General features: G+C 50.9%; 1 long non-coding RNA gene across 1 annotated transcript in view; it reads right to left on the bottom strand.

Moving 5' to 3' along the window:
* The window catches only part of LOC144891713 (uncharacterized), a 966,484-nt gene that overhangs the window by 910,521 nt on the left and 42,141 nt on the right, over positions 1-13,822 (bottom strand). The gene's annotated exons all lie outside the window — the stretch shown is intronic.

Here is a 13,822-nt window from a genome sequence, read left to right as displayed (position 1 = left end):
TATATATATATATATATATATATATATATATATATATACATACATACATACATATATATATATACCTTTAACCTTTAACCTTTAATGATGAGTGATGACATATATACAATCTCAAAACCTCAACAATATGTGTATATATATTGTTGCGGAGATGAGGACTGTATTTTTTTGATTGTGTGCTGTATTATTATTATTATTGTTTATTCTGCGCCCCCCTACCTCCGGAGCTGTGTAAAGGTGAAAGGGCATCCCATAATTAGTCCACAAGCATACACGTCAGCCAAGTAATAGAATACCCCTGTTGATAGTTATCTCTTATTCTGTGTTCTAGGGTAAGGCTGTGTCTCCCATTAATTGAAGTACTCCATTGCACCAGTGAAAGAGAATAGATCCCCTTTCATTCCCATCCCCAAAACCTCCATTTCCTATCACATCCCCTTTCGTCATTGCCGAGCCTCGATTGCCCATATTACATCCCCTCTCGTCATTGCTGAGCCCTCGATTCCCAATCACCTCCCCTCCAATAACCGCCATTGACCACGAGGCAGGGTCGGAGAAGAAAGGCGTGTCTCCACCTCGTCATAGAGGGGAGGAGGGGCGTACCCGCCCGTCGTCATCGAGGGCGGAGCCCGAGGGTCGCGCGACCAACCAGGGCCGAGGTGAGCACCCCGATGGGCGTGTCCAAAACGCCGGCGGCTTAATCGCTGGAGGCGCTATAAAAGGCGCGCACGGAAGTGAGTCGTGAGTTGGTCTGAGTTGGTTGAGAGTCGGTCGTCAAGTGGAGAGTGGTGAAGAGTCAGTCAGTAGAGTCGGTGGTCAGTTGGTTGCGTTGGTTGCGGTGAGGAGTCGGTGGTAAAGAGTGAGGGACCAAGAAAGAGTTGAGGGTTGGACCGGACGAGTCGGACAAGGCCTGGCAAAGCAAGCGGAGGCCGCAGCAGCAACAACACCCAACAGCCACTTGGGGGCCTGAACGGCGGTTTGGAGCAGGGCCGAAAAGGAACGGCGGCTGCTAAACGCGCCGATCGTGCTGCATGACCCCCTTGGACCTTCCTCTCCCTCCAGCCATCCACCTCCTGCCTTTCCACCGTTCTTGTGTACGTGAGTTTGTTTTGTTTGTTCTGTCCCTGGGTTAATTAAGTCTGTATAAGCTAGTATTTGCACTGTGTCACCTGCGTCTTATGTGTTGTAAATAAACTTGGTTGCTCCTTTTTGCTTGTGTGTGTACAATAAATCCAATTACTCTTCTGTCCGTCTTCTCGTTTTATTCCTTTTCCTCTTTGCATTCGTCGTTTTTGTCTTTTCCCTCATTGAGCAGCTGCGGTGCGATAGGGCCAAAGTTCTGGGTGAATCGGGTGAGTCAGGGATCCTGTAACGGTCGCGGCAATACCACCGCTCGGTAAATAACATCTTAATCCGCGATCAGTAACAATTGGTGTCAGGAGTGGGATTCGGACCTGGGACTAAATTTGTTAGGCCCAAATTTTGGAACACCAATTGTGTTATCAGTAACAATTGGTGTCAGGAAGTGAGATCGGACCCGAAGCGCGCTTAACGCGCTCAAAATTATAAAGTACCGAAATTTGTTTTGTTTTACAAAACCTGAACTTTGAAATCGCGCCATGGCTGGTCAAGGCGACGGATGCCGGTGGGAGAGATAGAGGGGTTAGGAGTAACCCAGGATCAAATGGAGGGGAGCAATGAGGAGGCGGTTGAGGGAGTATCAGGCGCGCAAAATGGCGTCCTCGCGCACGTGGGTGGAGCGGCACCAAATTTTGCCGCGCCCGCGACCGCAGCAGCGCCGCTAGTGGATTTGAACCTTTTTATGATGCAAATGAAGGCCCTTATGGAAAAGAATAGTGAGCAATTGGGAGACCAAATTAGAGGTTTGAAAAGCAGTATGGGAGAGATGGGGGGCCAAATGGGGGTAATGGGGAACCGGATGGATGCTCAGAGTGAGCAATTGGGGGTAATGAGGGACGAAGCGAGGGGTACCGGTGAGGGATTAGACAAGAAATTTGAGGGGTTAGACAATGGGATAAAAGAGGTGAAAAATGGGTTAATGGGGTTAGAAAACAGGATGGAAGGCAAATTGCGGGAGATAGGGGAGCAATCCGCCCGAGAAATTAAACAAATGGGAGAGCAGATAGAGGAGGTAAAAATCGGGGTAGAAACCAAACTGGATGCTCAGAGGGATGAATTGGGACAGATGAGGGCGGCATCTACAAAAGAAAGGGAGGAGATGAAGGAGGAGATACGACGAGGTGTGGGTGAGGAGGTTTCGGGGCTACGCGAGGAGGTAAAGCGAGGTGAGAAGCGTATGGAGAAAGAAGTGAGAAATAATACGGCAAAGTTACAAGGGGGAATAGAAGATCTGACGGAGGAGGTGGAACAGCTGACGGAGGGACAAAAAGAACTAGTGGAGCAGGTTCAAAAGAACACTGCGGTACTAGGAGGGTTAAAGGCGACACAAAAAGAAATTAAAAACGAATTAATAGCGACACAGAGGCAATGTCAGATGGTACGTGAGGAACTGACAATGAGGGTGGACGAGGTGACAGAGATAATGGAGACAAAGGACCGGCAGGTGAGGATGCACATAGAGACGGTCACGGTAGCCTTAGAGGACGAACTTGAGGAGACGCACCGAGAAATAAAAGAGGTTAAACAAAAATTAGAGGAAGTGGAAGAAGAGGTGAGTGAAATTAAGAAGAGACGGACAGAAACTAAGAGAGAAATCCAGGAGGAGGTAATGGAATTGGTACAAGGTCGGTGCTCAACTCATAATGTGATGCTCACTAACCAAATAAAGAGTTTGCAGGTGGCAAAGGAGGTGCGGAGACGAAGTACGGAGGTGAGTGGCAATGTATATGATGTGAGGAAAGCTTCAGTCGGCTTGGGGATTGGTTTGGATCCGGGTGTTCGTGAAAGGCCGTTGGTGAAGTGTGCGACAGGTCTGGTGTGCGAAAAAAGAGGTGTGCGAGAATGTCCGACCATGGGGTGTGTGAGGAAAAAGTGCACGCCGAGGAGTGAGTGTGCCGTCAAGAGTGAGTTGGTCGAAGCGCGTGTGCGAGGGGGTACATGGAAGCGCGGTGTGGTAAGTGTTACGGAGGAAGTAACGAAAGAGTGTGCGCAAGAGTGTGCGCGAGAAAGGTGTGTAACGGACGGGTGCATGAGGAAAGAGTGTGCTGTCGAGAGTAAGGGTGAGTGCGCGACCAAGAGTGGAGGTGAGAGTAGTGAGAATGACACGGAGCGTGAGTTGGTTGTGACAGGTGAGCGGGGATGTACACCTGGAATGGAAGGATGCACACCTGGAATGGTAGAGCGTGTGTGGGAATGCACACTTGAGTTGGTCGTGAGGCACGTGGTTGGGTGTGCGAGTGAAAGCACACCTGTGATGGTCACAGAGGAGGTGACCGAGGAAGGGGCGCGAAGAGGTGTGTTGGTGAGGTGTGCGAGCGACGAATGTGTGCCAAGGTGTTCGGTGGTCAGGTGTGTGACAAAGTCGGTGAGCGGAATGAGTGTACCGAGGTGTGTAAGAAAAGGTACAACGAGGAGCATGGAAACGGCTGCATGTATGAGCAAGAAAGGGGTAGCGTATGCATGTAAGCATGCAGGTGAAGTATCGACGGTAACCGGGTTAGTGGTTAGAGCGACTTTTAGCCGAATCGGGCCCTCGGTGCGTGCCGGGCTTCGCGTGCCGCGAGAACCAGCGGGGATCCGAGCCACGGCGGGTTCGAAAGGACCGCCGTGCGCGATCCACGCTGGGCCTCGCGTGGAACGGCCGCGTCCGGGCCCCACTAGGCGGAGCAGGCAGCCCGATAGGAAGGGTCGTCATGGCGACCACTTTCTATTGAGACGTGCCGGCAGGTCGAGATCGGGACATTGGATGGCTCCACGCCGAGGTGGTGCGTGGGATCTCGGCACGGGTAAGCCCCCGTCCCTGCACCGAGTGCCGGACGCATCCAGCCGCCGGCACCAAAGAACCCGCGTTCATTGCTCGGCGGTACGAAGCCGGGCTGTAGACGTGAATTGGCGCACCGAGAGGCATTAGTGAGTAGACTGTGTGATGAGGTTAGTGTTTTGGCCCCGAAATTAGAAAAAAAAAGCAAAATTTGATGATTGGTACGGTGATTGGCAGATGATTGGCAAAATATTTGATTGGCTGAAATTTGGTGTGCCAAATTGATAGGGAGAGACCCCCGATGTGGTGGGATGGCAAATCCACCATCCCTCGCAGGTGGGGCAAATGCGCTATAGCTTATGGGGTTGATGGCAGTGAAAACTAGCCCGGGTGGGTTAGGATATATCGTGTGTAGGGATCTAGCGAAGATGACATTAGGTAACGTTAAGGTTAGTTAGTGACTGATACCTGTAGTGGGGACGCAGGTAGATTAGCGTGGATGATAATGACGAGGGAGCGCAATAGTTTAAAGGGACGACTGGGAAGCGCAAGTTTCAGAGGGGAGTAGTTAGCTGAGATGATGCCGTGTGTTTGAAGATTGAACAGGTGTGATTGAACAGGTGTGATTGCACAGGTGTGCAACTGAACAGGTGAATGGAGCAGTGTATGAGTGAGTGATGATGATGTGTATTGTGCTGACCCAATGGTCCAGGAAGAGGAGGAGGGTGCAGGTGGCACCAGGTATGATTGCACAGGTGTGCAACGACAGGTGAATGGAGGACAGGTGTATGGAATAAATGGTATGGAGTATTGGAATGGATGGTCGTGGAGTGAGTATGGTGGAAATTGAGGAGTGGAGTGGATGGTGCGAAGGTGTGAATGGGGGAAGAGTGGACCCCCATCACGGATACCCGGGGCGGGTAGTGTAAGTGTTAGGTAGAGGGTACAGGTAAATTGTGGTTGGATATTGGCATCTGTGGTGCGGGTGAAAGAATGGTCTTTGGATGGGTGCATTAGTGTTGTGGAAATGGCTGGGCGTGTAGCCTGTTAGTGTGTGTAGTTGGTTTGGGCACTCCACCACTGTGAGGATGTCGGCCAGGTGAGGCCGCAGGTGGGCTCTGGGAGCCGGTAGTTGTGGATGGGGCCCGAGGATCCGGAGGACGGACCCGGGTAGCCCAGTGCCAGAGGGCACCAGGGGGTGACAGAGCCAGGAGAGGGCCTTCCCCAGTTAGTTAGGTTAGGGTGAGGAGCTAGGTAAGCTCGGGTGGCAACTGCAGTGGTGGAGGTGTGCAGGTGGGTAGACCTGCTGGAAGAGCTACACGTCGCAGCCCAGAAATTGTGCGAGGCACCGGGAGATGAATCGGGGGAGTGAGACCCCAAATTGAGAAGCACCACAGTTTGGTCAATGGGAATTGGTTTTTAGAACCCATAGTGTAAGTGGCCAATGGATTGGCAGGGAAAGACCCCGGGTAGTGTAAAGTGTGTTAATGTCATTTAGAAAGTAGTTAGGATGAAGTCTCCTCGCACCATCTGCATCCACTCACCTGAGGTGACAGGTACTCCGCACCATGCCATGTTTAATTATTTTTACTGTGCAAATGTTTTGGAATGTGAGACGCATCATGACGTGGGTGTGACATTGTGCGTAATTCCATCTCTCCCTCCTTATGAGGATTGATGACGAATTGGGTGATGGCAAATTTTGAAGTAGAGGGATTGTGGGGACGAATTTGGTATAGAGGAAATATGGGGAAGACGTGACAGTAGTGACGAATTTGTAAATGTGTAGATTTTTGTACATATGGGGTAAGGGCAAGGGTAGGGTAGGTGACAGGGGGGTGACGTACGGTAGGGACGAGCTTTCTCACTTCGCCCTCCGTACGCATTTCGCCTTGCATTGCCTTATTGATGTGTACCCTTGTGACCTTACCCCTCGCTCAATTGTCTTTCCCCTTTTGTCTCCCACATGACCTGTGCGCCATTGGGTGCCGAGGGGAGCGTGCGTGGGTCGGCCATTGTGCGCCCGAAATTCCCAGAACCAGCTGTCTGCATCGATGCACCACATTATGGACCACATGTCTGTGGCCGAGCACCACTTATGGACCCCATGGGTTGGGGCATGGCCCCTCTGCTGGAACCGGCCATGAGGGCCCGAAATCTTGCTGGCGGACCTTGGCCACAGGGCACCGATGCCCCACAGGTGAACCACACTAGTCGGCCCTGTGGGCCATAAATAAAATAAATAAGAAGGACACATTGGGTGCAAGTTTTAATACAAATAGGCTGCCAGTAAGCAAAGCAAAAGAATGACAACATCTGGAAGACCAAATAATAATAGCCAGCAGAGGGAGCCGAAGAGCAAGAGACCACCTGCAGGGTTAGGGGTTGTTGATTTATTTTTTATTCTTGAACAATGGTGACTGCACCGATTGGTGCTTGGGGGTGTATGGGTGCGTTTTTGGGTGCTTTCATGGTGCGTCGATGCAGAGCAGACTGTCTCCCCCCCAGAAAGAACAATCACAGGTCCTGGGTTAGTCTTGTAAATAAAGTAGCGTCAATTGTAAATAATGCTTCCCACCGTCAGTGTGTAGTTTGAAGACCATTCCGCAATTCGGTTAACTGTGGGCGTAAGTCTTTTAGGCAGGGTGCAATGGAGCAGCGGGACACATTTATTTATGTTTTAAAACTGTCGCACTCAGGGTCAGGTTAAAAATAGAGGGAACTACACCTACGTGTCACACTAAAAATAAAAGTTGTAGGCCCGGGACGTGCCTAAGAGGAGGAGGGTGCAGTGTTGCGGAGATGAGGACTGTATTTTTTTGATTGTGTGCTGTATTATTATTATTATTGTTTATTCTGCGCCCCCCTACCTCTGGAGCTGTGTAAAGGTGAAAGGGCATCCCATAATTAGTCCACAAGCATACACGTCAGCCAAGTAATAGAATACCCCTGTTGATAGTTATCTCTTATTCTGTGTTCTAGGGTAAGGCTGTGTCTCCCATTAATTGAAGTACTCCATTGCACCAGTGAAAGAGAATAGATCCCCTTTCATTCCCATCCCCAAAACCTCCATTTCCTATCACATCCCCTTTCGTCATTGCCGAGCCTCGATTGCCCATATTACATCCCCTCTCGTCATTGCTGAGCCCTCGATTCCCAATCACCTCCCCTCCAATAACCGCCATTGACCACGAGGCAGGGTCGGAGAAGAAAGGCGTGTCTCCACCTCGTCATAGAGGGGAGGAGGGGCGTACCCGCCCGTCGTCATCGAGGGCGGAGCCCGAGGGTCGCGCGACCAACCAGGGCCGAGGTGAGCACCCCGATGGGCGTGTCCAAAACGCCGGCGGCTTAATCGCTGGAGGCGCTATAAAAGGCGCGCACGGAAGTGAGTCGTGAGTTGGTCTGAGTTGGTTGAGAGTCGGTCGTCAAGTGGAGAGTGGTGAAGAGTCAGTCAGTAGAGTCGGTGGTCAGTTGGTTGCGTTGGTTGCGGTGAGGAGTCGGTGGTAAAGAGTGAGGGACCAAGAAAGAGTTGAGGGTTGGACCGGACGAGTCGGACAAGGCCTGGCAAAGCAGCGGAGGCCGCAGCAGCAACAACACCCAACAGCCACTTGGGGGCCTGAACGGCAGTTTGGAGCAGGGCCGAAAAGGAATGGCGGCTGCTAAACGCGCCGATCGTGCTGCATGACCCCCTTGGACCTTCCTCTCCCTCCAGCCATCCACCTCCTGCCTTTCCACCCTTCTTGTGTACGTGAGTTTGTTTTGTTTGTTCTGTCCCTGGGTTAATTAAGTCTGTATAAGCTAGTATTTGCACTGTGTCACCTGCGTCTTATGTGTTGTAAATAAACTTGGTTGCTCCTTTTTGCTTGTGTGTGTACAATAAATCCAATTACTCTTTTTTTTTTTTTTTTTTTTGTTTTTTTGTATACAAGATCTCTGTCCGTCTTCTCGTTTTATTCCTTTTCCTCTTTGCATTCGTCGTTTTTGTCTTTTCCCTCATTGAGCAGCTGCGGTGCGATACGGCCAAAGTTCTGGGTGAATCGGGTGAGTCAGGGATCCTGTAACGGTCGCGGCAATACCACCGCTCGGTAAATAACATCTTAATCCGCGATCAGTAACAATATATATGGTGTACAGATATATATATACATGTACATGTTTGAAAGGGATGGGTGATGGGGAGGATTTGGAGGGGAGGGGCAAGGGGGAGGATTTGAAAGGGATGGGTGATGGGGAAGATTTTGGGGGAGGGGTGATGGGGAAGATTTGGAGGTGAGGGGTTATGGGGAAGATTTAGAGGGGAGGGGTGAGATTGGATTTTAGAAAGGGTACGAGTAATGGGAAACGAACATTTATTGCAAAATGAGTTTCTTGTGACCTTCGAGTCAAAAATACATTTAAGGACGCTGGAGGGAGGATGGAGTGCAGGAGAGTTTAGGGAATGTAGAAAAGAGGCACTGTAAGAGATGGAATTTTTTTTGGGGATGAATAGATTTGGTGAGCAAGTCGAAAGCAACCTTTTAAAGAAGAAGAAGAAAAAGGTGTTATAATATACGACGGAATACAGAACTTGAGGGGAAAGTGTAAACATTTTAAAGTTTAACAGTGAAAACTATCTGGGGAAATGGGGGAGAAACACGTGGTCGAAGAACGAACGAATGAATAGGAACGAATAAACGAATGAGAACAACGAATAAGAACAGAGAAGGAAATGTTTTTTTTGTGTTTTTGTTGTTTTTGGAGTTGAGATTTTAAACAAGGAAGTAGGCTATGGGGTGAAAAGACTGGGAAAAACAGAGAACAAAAGTTATTGGAGCACAAACAACGGACCGCTGAGAGAAAAACAAAGCCTCAAGGTTGGACACTGTACAAGGCCTCAAAAGACACGACATGAATTAACACGATTTTCTATACAGGTATGAAAGATTTGCACTTTGCAAATGCACCAAAAGGACCACATGTCCAATGCACCAAAAGCACCAAGCGTCCAACACAGGCTAGTGAGCTCCACACAAGGTCGGTCTCCAACACGAGGCACAAACGGACAGGCACGGAGAGATTGCAGGAGGAGAGAACAGCGTCGATTAGAGGAACAGAGCCAACAGGAATCCAAGCCAAGCGCAGTGCGAAGCACGATCCAAGCCACGAGGGAAGAGAAGGATCCAAGTCAAGCACGAACCGGGCGAAGAGAGCTCGCTTCAATGTCGTCTCTGAGAAAAAGCTCTCGAATCGGTGCAGCGCCCCCTTATATCACTTCGCCTGGTGACATCAGACCGAAGCTTCTCATCATTCCCCAAACGTTCCAGCATCTTTCCTCCAATGAATCCCCTCCTCCTCAGTTGCGTCCTCGTGCCTCCGGCGTTGATTGGCTGAGGTTCGCGCCTTCCGCGCCAACCAATCACTCGTTCCCTGTAGCGTGGTGATAGCTCGTGTCACTCTATGGTGCAAGGCCTACCGGAGGTGTAGCTGGCTGCGGCCCATGCCTGTTTCCCCGAACTGGCCTCTTGCCTGTTTTCTTCCGAAGTCCTTGTCAGGGAAGGGAATTTAATTAATGTGTGTACTAAAGGGCCTGTCTAAGTGTCTACAGGTGATCATTGCCATAAGGGACAAAGGTTTGGCTACCAGGTTTGACACACAGGGGTTTATTCTTAATCCCTAGAGCTATTTAACACCCGAACATCCTGGTATGTTCACAAGCAGACATCTTAACCCGACAAGCCGGACTATCGTGACAGAACGGGGTAGATTCCCTATCGTGACAGACGAAGCATGTTACCTATTCAGATCTACCTGACTCGAGATATTGCTCTACCCTGCCGACATAACACAGCCCTCCCCACCCCCCCTGGAACCGTAGCTCCTGCTAGGTTCACTGCAGGCACTACCATTCCAGTCTTAACACTTACTGTCTCACACTTAAATAGCCTATGAAATAAATCAGGAGGGCTGTGGGAAATGAGTCGGACTTCCTACCTATACTCCTTAACATGCTAATCCCCTTAACAATCATGCAGTCAAATATGTACATTTCATTCGCTGTTCCTGCGGAGGGAGGAAACAAACAACACACAAAACTACTTAACCACGAAGCTTAACCTTATTCAAAAATTCAAAACTCCCAAAACTCTAAACATTTGTACATACCCCGGTCTACAGACCACGTCCCCCGGTGGATGCCATAAGACCCAACCTTACCTGCGGGGCCATCCCAATGTACCCCTAAATTTCCGCGGGCCCTGTCCAGATGTTACAGGTGAGTGACATGGCTCAGTGGATTTCGCCCACATTCATTCAACACAAACCCCTTATCCACGCATACTCAGTCCAAACTCATTACATACAAAATCATTTCAAGCACTTACTGATTACACCCCCCTGCAGGACCATGGCATTGATGTCATATTCATGTGTGCATTTCTCTCTAGGCAGCGGGGAGGGACCGCACAACTAAGATGGTGGGGGCGCTTCAGGCTGTGGTGCCCGCAATCCCAAAACAAGTCAACCGACTTACAAGTTCATTGCCCCTCCCCCCCACCCCCCTTTACCTCTTGGCCCCGTGACAGCCCAACTGCCCTTTCCGCCATTACCCTGCCGGTGAGGGTCTCCACACACCAGGCTCCATTTCCGCCTGCTGCCGCGCAGCTCCACGGGTCGCCAGGGGTCTCCTTTACCCTAGGGCGCCCAACCAGACCCCCCACCGACGAGCTCCAATTTCCAGATACCACTGGCGGCCATGGGTAATTGCCGCAGAGGGGGGCCGCAGGCATCGCTCCTCAGAGCCTGATCTGTACCTGCGGACACACACACCTTCCCCACCTACAACATCCCACAACACATTTCCTCCCCCGCTGCCATTCAATTTTCCAGCACAATTCCGAGATGGTACAAAAAGATGTCACAAGAGTTGCCATGGCCTGCTTTATGTGAAATCCCCATTCACAGTTGAATCACATTTTCATTTCCAAAACACAATAATCACTCAATAATCATCACTCACCTGTTTTTCCATTCTCCACGACCACATAAAAACACATAACCACAACACGAACACAAACGCCACCCACAAGACTCTGTGGCACACATTCCATCCCCCACACCGGCCATGTCATCGCTCGCACCCACCCCCAACTCCAAATTACATGTCCCCAAATTAGCAAGCAAGTCCTGAAGCCTGGGACAGTAACCATCAAGGCCTTACCTCTACCTTGATATACAGGTAACTACAGTTGGTCAGGTCCAAAAGTGCCATCCACCCTTCAAAATCCCAAAATTTATCATGGGGCCTACCAAATTTCACCAAATTTAACTTTTGTCCCCACTACACTGGCAGGTATGTGGGTCCGCATCCAATGGTGATTATCACTACACAACTACATGTGGCTACGACAGCCCCGCACCTCTACCGTGCAAGGGTCATCGGGACAAGGTGAGCAATCAAAACGCCAATATGGCCCATGAGTGTCCACAAGGGTGTGACCCACCATCCATCCTTCGGCCCCCTGCGAGGAACACAGCTGCACCAGCCCCAGCTGGCCAATGTGGTGAGCACCTGCTGCAAACACACACTACCACACACACAACCTCGGCCCTGGGGGAGACGGTCGCAGTGCGTGGCATTCCCCTCACGTCACCTACGCCGCCATCGTCCCCCAGTCCACAGAACTGCAGCCCCCCAGTGCTCACCCACACTTGACCACACCAAGGTCCAGTCGACAGCCATGCTCCACCAGGAGACCCACCCAGAAGACATGGTCCACACACCTCGGACACGCACAGCACCACGTTGACCCTCAGGCTACACAACTACATCCCCATGACTCCGTGTCCCAAATATCGGCACAGTCGCCCCCGCAACCAGTTGAAAGCTGTGTCCTGCTACCCTGTCAATTTTATCACAGCCTCCAACACTTTGGTCTAACACACCTGGATCAATAATGGTGTCACTGTGCAGTGACCACCATGACATTTCAAAATTCACCCTTAAATTTACATCTAACCCACAGATTACCCATGCCAAACATTTTTCACATTTTCCTAACCTCACCAAAGAAAGATGCTTTGCCATACACATGCCAGCCGAGCATGGCCCATATGCTCGGCACGTTACCAATTCCCGATTCAACAATCCCATGGCTCTCTTCCCAAACCGAGAGTCCATAAATCATAACAGAACATCTGTGGAAGGTCACTCTCACACCATCACGTTCCACAGATGCCCCAATGGTTGTCCTGCAGGCTATCTCCATCCCTGTCCATACGGTTCGACTCGCATCCATAGACCAGCACGGCATGGCAGGTCACCACATGCCGGCTGTCCCAGAGTCTCAGGGGGAGGGTGTCAGGCCGCATGCTCGGGTGGTCACCACATCAGGCCCAAGTTGCCCGTCCGTGATGCCACCACCAAAGCGCAACCCACAACACCTCCCTCTAGTGGTCCTCAATATTTGTCAGCCTAGTGAAAAACCACCTCAGACTCCCTGGAGGTCTTAACCCTCACCAGGGTCCAGTGACCCTGTCGGCCCGAGCCACCCGATCGGGTGGCGCCCCGACGGATAAGGGATGCCACACTCCACCAGACCCCCGGTGGGGCCTAGGTCGTACCACGACACCGATGGCTGGACCCCACGTCCAAATCTCGCCAGCACAGGCCCCCAGCTGGCTGGCATCAACAAATTTCGAAAGGGGCAACTTTTTCCCAAGGCCATCACCAATGACCTCCACTGGTCCACATCCCACAGCCCGGGGACCAAGTCCAACCAAGGCTGCTCCAAATCAAACTCCCATTTAAATCTAAATTTCTTTCTCCTTTAAAATAATTTCATTTCCACTGCCAAACCACAGCTGCAGGTAACAACCCGCTCAGGTTGTTCTGCCCCTCCCTGCAGCTGATCCAAATTCCCCACGGGGACCAAATCGTCCGAATCCAGCCCGGAGCCAACACACTCCCCCAACTGGTTCTGCATTTACGGAGCCTCTGTTGCCAAATTGCAGTGTATGGTGAGGGTCCCCTCGGTCATTCCAACCTCCTCCTCGGACCGGCTCACCTCATCCCGCCAGCTCCTTTGGGCCTGGTCAAACCCTACCTCCATGGGACCGTCCCAGGTCTCCAGCCGCTGGATCAAATCATTCTCATCATCCCCATCATCATCATCACAAATTATTTCTGGCCCCGACCTGCCTTCCCCAATAAATACCCGGTCCGGCTTCATTTTACGGACCCCCAATAATGTTACCCCCTCTTGCTCTGAACCACCACCCTGGCACAGCAAGGATCCAAATCCATTTCCCTGTTGAGGTGTTGTGACATCCACCCGGTCCCGACAAACCTCCAGGCCAGCAGGTGGGAAACATCCTCCATTTACTTCCAAACATTCCAAATTTCCTTCCCCACTCAACTGTGGGCACTCCACGTTCACCTGTGGACCCGCATCCATTGCCATTCTTCCATTGTGGGATTTACTTCCATTGCCATTCCCGTTGCAATTCCCAATTTGGCTTCCCCCCGTTCCGATTCATATTCTGCCACCCTTGGCTTCTCCTGGGCCCCATTGGTGCCAAATCTCCTCATTTCTCCTTTTAGTTCATTCCCCTGGGACTCCATTTTGTTTTCCAAACCCACAATTTTTCCTTCCAACTGCTCACCCTGAGCCTCCATTTTTATTGTTCATTTCTCCCATCTGCTTACTGAATCCATCCATTTTGTCATTCATTCCCCGAATTTCTCCCTTCAATTCCACACTGGTTCGCTCACTGCTACTATTTATTAACTCCCTCATAAATTTCATTAAGGCCTGGCTGTCCATGGGGGCTGTCCCTCCGGCGGGGGAAGTTCCACCACTACGCTCCACCCCAGCTACGTCCGACTCACTCCCTATGCTTCCCACATCTTCCATCCTTCCTTCCTCCATATTGCATACCTCTTCC

The sequence above is a fragment of the Myxine glutinosa genome, chromosome 4 (genome assembly GCF_964187855.1).
Source record: "Myxine glutinosa chromosome 4, kmMyxGlut1.1, whole genome shotgun sequence".
Classification (NCBI taxonomy): Eukaryota; Metazoa; Chordata; class Myxini; order Myxiniformes; family Myxinidae; genus Myxine; species Myxine glutinosa.
The sequence above is the reverse complement of the archived record's forward strand: the minus strand, read 5'-3'. Positions and strand labels throughout refer to the sequence as shown.